Source organism: Aotus nancymaae, unplaced genomic scaffold, assembly GCF_030222135.1.
Source record: "Aotus nancymaae isolate 86718 unplaced genomic scaffold, 86718_ANA_hifiasm-v0.15.2.pri h1tg000002l, whole genome shotgun sequence".
NCBI lineage: Eukaryota > Metazoa > Chordata > Mammalia > Primates > Aotidae > Aotus > Aotus nancymaae.
In genome coordinates, this window is record NW_026988413.1 from 13148492 (window position 1) to 13155673 (window position 7182).

General features: G+C 34.9%; 1 pseudogene; it reads left to right on the forward strand.

Annotated features, from left to right (window-relative positions):
* Window positions 1-322: 322 nt before the first annotated feature.
* Window positions 323-1055, forward strand: LOC105713765 (large ribosomal subunit protein uL30-like; annotated as a pseudogene).
* The last annotated feature ends 6127 nt before the right edge of the window (window positions 1056-7182 follow it).

Genomic DNA, 7182 nt, shown 5'->3' on the forward strand with positions numbered 1-7182 from the left:
AATGATCTGAAAAAACTGTTATTTATACTCACAGCATCTAATTTATTTTAAAACAATTTAAAAATCATCAAGAAGAATCATATTTCCTAAATAATTAGCTTTAACAAAAATGGCAATTTACTATTTACCAAGAGATTGTTATATTGCAAAGAGAAAAGATTTTGGAACACATGCACAAGCTTCTCCTCAACTGAGACAAATGTGTATTCTTTCAATTTTGTAGATGCAAATTTCTTTCTGAATGAGTTATTGTAATACTCCCTAATGTGAAAATTTCTTTAAAAACCTGAAAATAGAACTTCCTCTTTTTCTGGCTGGAACCATGGAGGATGTAGAAGAGAAGAAGAAGGTTCCTGCCCTGCCAGAAACCCTTAAGAAAAAGCGAAGGAACTTCGCAGAGCTGGAGATCAAGTGCCTCAGAAACAATTTTACTCAAAAGATGCTTCGAAAGGCAACGAGGAAGATTATCTACGAAAAAGTGAAGCACTATCACAAGGAATATAGGCAGATGTACAGAACTGATCAAATGGTGAGGATGGCAAGAAAAGCTGGCAACTTCTATGTACCTACAGAACCTAAACTGGCATTTGTCATCAGGATCAGAGGTATCAATAGTGTGAGCCCAAAGGTCCAAAAGGTGGTGCAGATTCTCTGTCTTTGTCAAATCTTCAATGGAACATTTGTGAAGCTCAACAAGGCTTCAGTTAACATGCTGAGGATTGTAGAGCCATATATTGCATGGGGGAATCCAAATCTGAAATCAGTAAATGAACTAATCGACAAGCATGGTTATGGGAAAATCAATAAGAAGCAAATTGCTTTGACAGATAACATTTTGATTGCTTGATCTCCTGGTAAATATGGCATCATCTGCTTGAAAGATCTGATTCATGAGACCTATACTGTTGGAAAACACTTTAAAGTTGCAAATAACTTCCCGTGGCCCTTCAAATTATCTTCCGTGAATGAAGAAAAAGACCTCCCATTTTGTAGAAGGTGGAGATGTTGGCAACAGCGAGGACCAGATCAACAGGCTTATTAGAAGAATGAACTAAGGTGCCTACCATGATTATTTTTCTAAGCTGGTCAGTTAATAAACAGTACCTGCTCTCAAACTGAAAAAAAAAAAAAAAAAAAAAAACTAAAAATAAATACACCTGGAGAACATACCCTAACCCAAGAATGAACCAAGGATTTCTTCGAATTGTGGACTTAGATTCTTGGCTAGTCACATTCATTTATTCATGCTATGAGCATGGCCCCAGCTACCTAGATACAAAGGACAGTCTATCCCAGTTTTTAAAAGGGCAACTCCTTACTTACTTGCAGATATGCAAACTCATTATTACACAATCAAAAATGTATGCCACATTTCTGCCTGCTACCTTTCTGGCACACTGGGCCTCCTTAGGCCTATGGGTCATTAGAATGACATGCAGACTTTCGACATGATGAATCCTCAGATGACCAAAGTTCTACTCTTTTTTTATACATCAGTTTTTGTAAAAGTCTAAGTTACATATGACTATAGTTTAAGGTTAAATAATGCATTAATGTTGTTAAATAAAAGAGGAATTTTCCTGACCACTTCTCCCTGTCCCATTTTCTCCTTTCTACAAGCAGTCACATTCAATTCTATTAAAGTTGATATTTTAAGAAATTTATTTGATAGTATTAAATAACATGTTTGCCAATTCTTGATCAGACAGTTTCAGTTTTGTCAAAAGAATTCCCATTACGGCACATGAAGACGAAGCTTCATTTTCTTCCCTTACCCCTCTACACTTCCTCTTTCTCATCTCTCCATCCTCCCATACAGTTATACTATAATTTCAATTGATTGACATCCAACATTTACAGGACTACATTAACCTTATTTTTAAATGAGCTATGCAATCCACCGACTGCTTTCATTTACCATAAAACTCTCTGTCCAGCTGTTAATCATTGTATAATTGTTTAATTTTCTATATAATTAGCACTAATTTAACCCTAGATTTTCTCCCAATCCTGTATATTCCCTTGGGAGATAGAGACACACAAAGTAGTATCTCAATTTCATCTTCTTGAAGAGATATCTCCTGGAGCCCTGTGAAGAGTGCTCACATGAACCTGTTGCTTGCTGTGCCTTTATTCTTCCTGGACATTCCTTTTTTCTCTCCTCTATCAGAAAGAAAATAGGAAAGTATTGACTCTCCTATTTTTTTTAATCCCATGCCTTTCTCATTCTTAGGTTACCTACTTATTTTAATAGAGAATATTAGCCAGTAATTCCCTAAGATTGGATGTATTCAGGGTAAATTTTTTGAGAACTTACATACATACTTAAGAATATCTTTATGTTTTTGCATACTTGGTTGATAATTGTCCTGATTATAAAACTAAATGGAAAATGATTTTTCTTCAGAATTTTGTATTCTAGCTTCTAGGACCATAGAGAACCCATATGATTCATGATTCTTTGTTTGTGATTTTTATTTTCTCTAGAATAGCCCTGTTCAATTGAAATATAAGATAACCTACAAATGTTAGCCACATATGCAATTTTACATTTTTTAGTAGCACCTTTTAAAATATTAAAAAGAAACAGGTGACATTAACTTTAGTATTTTATTTAACCAAATATATCCAGATGTTATCATTTTAAGAAGTTATCAATATAAATTATTGTAACAAGCTTTTGAAATCTAGGTCTTCAAAACATAATGTGTATTTCACACTTATAGCATGCTTGTTTGAACTAGCTGCATATCAAAAGATCCATTGTCACATGTGATTTGTGGCTACTTTATTGGACAGTAATACTCAAGAAGGATACAGGTATTCTCTTCGATGCTAGTCTTCTAATATTTTCCCTTGGTGAGCGCTGAATTTTGCCTATTTTTCTAGGTATTCAGTGAGACCATCTGCCTGACAATTCATTTGTATCAGTTCTAGGAAAATTCTTTAAATTATTGCCTTGATAAACCCCCTCTTTCTCCATTTCTATTTACTCTGTTTCTGAAACTTGTTATTCAACAGATAAGACACCAGCTCTTATTGCTGATCCTCTATTTCTCCCATGTTTTCATTTATTTTTCTTAGTTCTGCTTTCTGAAATTACTTTTATTTTCTAATACTTCCAGTAGAATTTTGTTTTAGCTATCATATTTTATTTCAAAAAGATATTTGTACCCTGCATGTCCATTTTTAACTGCACCTCTTCTTGTTTCATGATTATAACATCTCCCATAGCTGTTTGAGCATATTCATGATGATAATTTTAAAATCTTTTCCTCCTTATAGTCTGTTTCATCCAAACTTCTTTTTTCCCCTCTTCATTTGCTTTGTCTCTCTTTTTTTTTTTTTTTAATGTAAGAGGCTTTCTTCAGCTATCTGACAACTCTCAGTTATCTGTTCTTATCTATAAATGGGAAATTAATGAGTTGGCTCATTGAGTATATGGGTTAAGCCTCTCAAGGATTCTTTTTATCATAAGGTGAGCTGACTGTGCCGTTTCATCAGAACACCAGTGATGTTAATATTTTTAGAGCTTTGCTCTTCCATTGATCAGACTTTTCAGAGAAAGTTCTTCTATTCTCCTGTTCTAAGGATAGCAGACTGGTTATATGATGCTAGGAGCCTAGTAAGAGAAGACGAAAAGAGCGTCAGCATCATATATGCCTGTGTGCACTTAATCGAACTGCTGCCAGTACAGAATCTCCATTTCCAACTGTAACTGAAATACCCTTTTTCAGAAACCCTCTGTCACCCACTGAAAAAAACAAACCTCTAGTATTCTGCCAGGGGTAGGGGAAGCTGCATAATTTCTTCACTCTTTAGAGGCTCTTTCACTGTCCTGCATTTTGGCATGGTGTCACAAACATATGCTAAGAAACACTGTATGAAAGAGCTCTATTAAAAGGCCATGGTGATTTCCACTTCCATTCATTTATTAATATTACACTGTTTAGGAAATCTTCAGGCATGCTCTTATGTTAGAGTTTGGAATTTGGAAAATTAATTTGGGCCAGAATAGTTTTCAAAGATTTTTCTTCATGAAAGTACATGTCTCCAGCATCCTTTGTCTAGCCACTGATAGAAACACCTACCCAACTTCAACTAGTTGGTGTGAAGTCTTTGGACTTAAAAGTCCGAACTTGTCAACAGGTTCAGCATTCACAGAGCTGCCGCCCTCTTCCACCCTTCGCAACACCTACCTACTTGAAGTACGTAGTTAGGCGATACTGCCACCAGGTGGTAAATTTTGGTATCATTCCCAGTTTCTCAACTATAAATTCCACGTTTAAGGAAATTCAAGGTTTATCCAATTAATGTTTCTACTCGTGTTATTTATGAAAATGTTTTAATGAAGAGCCTGAACATTTAATTATGGCATAGTAAAAAAAAATCCACAGTGATTGTTTTGCTTTGAAAAACAATTTCTAAAGGAAACATATCCTTCTCACTAGTCTGATTGCTATTAAAAACAATTAAATCTAACCTTGTTCTTCTACTTCCATTATTAGTAGTATTTTATATAATATTTATTCTAACATCTCTTGAATCTTAAATTTCAAATCGATTGGTTTTAAATATTTATATATTTAAATATTACATATTTATTTCTCCAAGTATTTATGCTCCACAATCCTGAAAGATTTTGAAATATATCTTCACTTCCCCTAGTATTTAGTTTATGCTATCTACTGAACTCCTCCAATGTATTAGTGATATCGAAAAGATTTTTCCTGTACCTCATTAAAGCAAGATACCATGCCAGTAGCCAAAATCCAGATGAACCAAAAGCCATTATTAGAATAAATAATTCTGCTCCATAAAAACGAGCAAACTATTGATACACACCACTTAGCCACTTTAAATCCTACAGGCATTATGCTGTGTGGGAAAAAGAAAAGCCTCTCCCAAAAGATCACATACTGTATGATTCCATTACATAACATTCCTGAACTGACAAAATTATAGAGATGAAAAACAATAGTAGTCATCAGGGGTTAGGGATGGTTGGGGAAGAGAAGCAGGTGTGATTAAAGGAATAGCAACAGGGAGATATTTGTGGTGATAGAATAGTTCTATATTTTGACTGTGGAGGTTCCATGAATACACACATGTAATAAAATGACATAGAACTACACGTGTACATTGGTATAATTTGGATATTTGTCCCCTCCAAAGCTCACGCTGAAACGTGATCCCCAGTGTTGGAGGTAAAGCCTAGTGGGACATGTTTGCCTCATGGAGGCAGATTCCCCATGAATGGGTGGCTGCCATCTCCATGGTAATGAGTGACTTGTTGCTCTATTAGTTATCTGATTGTTCATAGCAGCCTGAGAAGTCCTAGCTAGAGTGATCAGGCAAGAGAAAGAAATAAATGTATCCAAGAAAGAAAAGAGGAAATCAAACTATCTCACTTAACTGAAAATATGATTTTTTTTACCTAGAAAATCCTAAAGACTCTGCCAAAAGGCTCCTGGAATGAATAAATTACTTCAGTAAAGTTTCAGGGCACAAAATCAATGTACAAAAGTCAGTAGCATTTCTACACACCCGAATCATTCAATCCGAAAGCCATATCAAGAATGCAATCCCATTTACAATAGTTAAAATAAAATAATAACATACCTAGGAATACATCTAACCCAGGAAGTGAAAGATCTCTACAAGGAGAATTATAAAACACTGCTGAAAGAAATCATAGATGACATAAACAAGTAGAAAAACATTCATGCTCATCAATTGGAAGAGTCAATATAGTTAAAAATGCTTGGCCATACTCTCTTAAGCAATCTACAGATTCAACACTATTCCTATCAAGCTACCAAGGTCATTTTTCACAGAACTGGAGAAAAAAGCTATTCTGAAATTCATATGGAACCAAAAGAGCCTGAATAGCCAAAGCAATCATAAGCAAAAAGAACCAAGCCAGAGGCATCATATTACCGAACTTCAAACTATACTATAAGGCTACAAAAATCAAAGCAGCATGGAACTGGTACAAAAACAGACACATAGACCAATGGAGTTTGGAGAACCTGGAAATAAAGCCACACACCTACAGCCATCTGATCTTCAACAAAGTTGACAAAAATAAGCAATGGAAAAAGGACTCCCTATTCAATACATGGTGCTGTGATAGCTGGCTAGCCATATGCAGAAAAATAAAACTCAACTTCTACCTTTTACCATATACAAAAATTGACTCAAAATGGATTAAAGATTTAAATGTAAGACCTCAAACTTTAATAATCCTAAAAGAAAACCCAGGAAACACCATTCTGGATGTTGACCTTGGGAAATAATTTATGACTAAGTTCTCAAAAGCAATAGCAACAAAAACAAAAATTGACAAGTGGAACCTAATTAAACTAAAGCTCTTGTGCACAGGAAAAGAAACTATCAACAGAGTAAACAGACAACCTACAGTATGGAAAATATTTGCAAATTATGCATCTGACAAAGGTCTAATATCAAGAATCTAAAAGGAACTTAAACTAATCTGCAACAACAAAATATTAAAAAGTGGGCAAAAGACATAGATAACTCTCAAAAGAAAACACACAAGCAGCCAACAAACATATGAAAAATGTTCCATATTACTGATCATCAGAGAAACACAAATCAAAATTATAATGGCATACCATCTCACACCAGTCAGAATGGCAATTATTAAAAAGTCAAAAAACAGATGCTTTCAAGGCTTCAGAGAAAAAGGAACTCTTGTACACTGTTGGTGGGAATGGAAATTAGTTCAGGCACAGTGGAAAGCAGTTTGGAGATTTTTCAAAGAACTTACAACAGAACTACTGTTCAGTCCAGCAATACTATTACTGGTAAATATCCAAAAGAAAATAAATGGTTTTACCAAAAAGACACATGAATTTGTATGTTATCACAGCATGATTCACAGTAATAACACAGAATCAACCTAGGTGTCCATCAGTGGTGGATTGGATAAAGAAAATGTGGTACCTATACACCATGGAATATAACATAGCCATAGAAAAGGAATGTAATCATGTCCTTTGCAGCAACGGGATGCAGCTGGAGGCCATTATCCTAAACAAATTAATGCAGAACAGAAAACCAAATACTACATGTTACCACTTTTAAGTGGGAGTTCAATGTTGGGTGCTACTCATGGACGTAAAGACGGCAACAATAGATACTAGGGACTGCTAGTGG